The sequence below is a fragment of the Octopus bimaculoides genome, chromosome 13, assembly GCF_001194135.2.
Source record: "Octopus bimaculoides isolate UCB-OBI-ISO-001 chromosome 13, ASM119413v2, whole genome shotgun sequence".
Taxonomy (NCBI): domain Eukaryota; kingdom Metazoa; phylum Mollusca; class Cephalopoda; order Octopoda; family Octopodidae; genus Octopus; species Octopus bimaculoides.
In genome coordinates this window covers 30,132,725-30,135,224 of record NC_068993.1, presented here as the reverse complement: position 1 = coordinate 30,135,224, position 2,500 = coordinate 30,132,725, and the positions used below count along the sequence as shown (strand labels likewise).

Genomic DNA, 2,500 nt, shown 5'->3' with positions numbered 1-2,500 from the left:
GTTGTATTAGTGCTATTGTGGTTGCTGCTTCTGCTGCTGTTATTATTGTTGTTAGTGCTCCAGTTGTCAGTGATTGTGATAGGGTGTTGGTGCTGGAGCAGCTGCTGTGCATTGATGGTAGTGGCTATGGAATAAATGTACCGGTTGAGGCGAGGGTACTTGCAATAACTGTTCTCCGGTATGCCATATGTGTGTGTAAATATGTATTGTATGTTATCTGTTTATCTATGTGTGTGTGTGTGTCAGTCTGTCTGTGTGTGGGTGCACGCGCGCGGTGTTTGCGTGTGTTTGTGTTTCTTCGGTTTGAAGTTTTCTTCCTAAATTCAGGCCGTGCTCTCACCAAGTGAAGAGCTTCTGTGTGTGTGTGTGCGTGTGTGTTTGTATGTGTGAGTATTTATATATGTGTGTGCGCACGAGAGATTTATTTTGCGTGAGATAAGTCTTTGCCTATATTTAGATGTAAAACGTGTGAAATACACATAAATAAACACAAATATACAAGAGATATATATGTTTACATATTTTTATATCTGCATTCGAGAAACGAGTTGCTAGATGCCTTAGTTCTGCCCTGTATATACAAACGTGTCTATCGATCTGTCATATATAGCCATACATACGCACATACACACACACATTCATACACACACACACACACACACACACATATATATATATATATATATACACACACTCAAACACACATACAAACGATTTATATATGTGTATAAGGATGTGCTTTCTTTCAGTATACGGCAAATGCTCTTATGTAAATCTATAATTGTTTGTAAAGATAGTTTAAATGTGGTTGTGTATATTTACATATACTGGAGTAGTGCGTTTGTGTTCTCTTTTAGTTGTATGTGCGAGTGTGTGTGTGTGTGTGTGTGTGTGTGTGTGTGTGTGTGTGTGTGTAGAAGTCTGTGTGTGTATGTGTCTGTATTTTAATTACTGATAACTTTCCGAAAAACTCATCTGGTTCAGCAACGTCTGAGATTTTCGGCGAAACTTTTTGAATGTGACATAATATCGCAGCAGCAGTAACAGCAACACCAATTATAGCAGCAGCAGCAACAACTGCAGCAGTAATTGCAACAGTAGCAGCAGCAGAATGATGTGTGCGACAAGCTCCGATCCGCAGTAGTAGCAATTCGCAACAGGAACAGGCAACAGCAGTCGAGGCAATGACAGCACTACCGCCAATACCACAACACGGCTACAACCGGCATCAGCCGTAGTAGCAGAAGTGGCAGTAGTAGTTGTAGTAGTAGACGAAGCAGCAGTAGAAGTTGTAGTAAGAGCTGTAACAATCTTCGAAAATGCTTTACATCCACACAGTACGAGGTGGATGATCTCCACTTCTTCCAATGGAATATTGTTTTCAAACAGTTATTGTGCAAAATATTTGGAATACTGGAATAATTTGTGATATGAACATCTCCGTGTGTGAATATACTGGAATCACAGCGCTACATTATAATACACTGCACTACTATGATGCATTCTAATACACTACAATATATACTGCACTGCATTACATGTTAATACATTATACACTGCAATTCACTGCTCTTCATTACATAATAATACACTATACACTGCAATTTACTCCACTATTGTACATAGAAATAAACTACACTAAATTATACTTGAATTCATTTCCCTATATTATTCTACATTGCAATCCATTGCGCTACACTGCAATACACTCCGCTATATACCACTACACAACAGAACAACACACGGCACCTCCCTATGTTTATACTGCTATGCCACTGCCGTACCACTCTAAACTACACAGCCCCTGCTATATCACACAATCCCAAACTTTCTCACACTTCTAAAACGCCAAGAGGGCTACTATGTGGTCGCTTAACCTACTACTAATAGCAATCCTCAAAATCTACCTAAAAAATAACAAAACATAAAGGTCATATTAGATATAGCTATGTTTGGGGGTACTATATCTGGAGAGAAAAAATTATGCTGTAACATCTTTGATCATAGATCGGCTACCTAGGGTTAAACACCAATATTTCTAAATACTGCTATCTTCACATGAAACTACATTCTGCTATAGTAAAAGAAAATCTATTACGACGCTACCTTCCTGACGACAGCAATATAGTTTCACTTCAGTTCGAGACACCGCTTACTTAAGACGGTTCACTCCTTTCACTTGCCATGACTTCTATGATATATCTTTTTATCTTTTACTGTTTCAGTGATTGGACTGCAGCCATGCTGGAGTACTGCCTTGAATGTTTAGTTAAATGAATCGACCTCAGTGCGTTTTTTTTTTTGTTTTTTTTTGTCAACGTGATACATATTCTATCGGTTGATTTTGCTGAACCGGTAAATTACGGGGACGTAAACAAACCAACACCGGTTGTTAAGCGGTTATGGGGACAAAGAGAAAGTCATACAGACATACATGTGTGTGTGTGTGTGTGTGTCACGTATATATATATATATATATATATATACATATATATATATA

At 38.2% G+C, this 2,500-nt stretch overlaps 1 protein-coding gene across 1 annotated transcript in view; it reads right to left on the bottom strand.

Annotated features, from left to right (window-relative positions):
- Positions 1-1,182, bottom strand: part of LOC106870540 (glycine receptor subunit alpha-2) — a 305,943-nt gene extending 304,761 nt beyond the window's left edge. The window contains exon 1 of the mRNA XM_052972406.1: positions 1-1,182. This exon is cut by the window's left edge and continues 483 nt beyond it. The gene's annotated coding sequence lies outside the window, so the exon portion shown is untranslated.
- Positions 1,183-2,500: the final 1,318 nt, after the last annotated feature.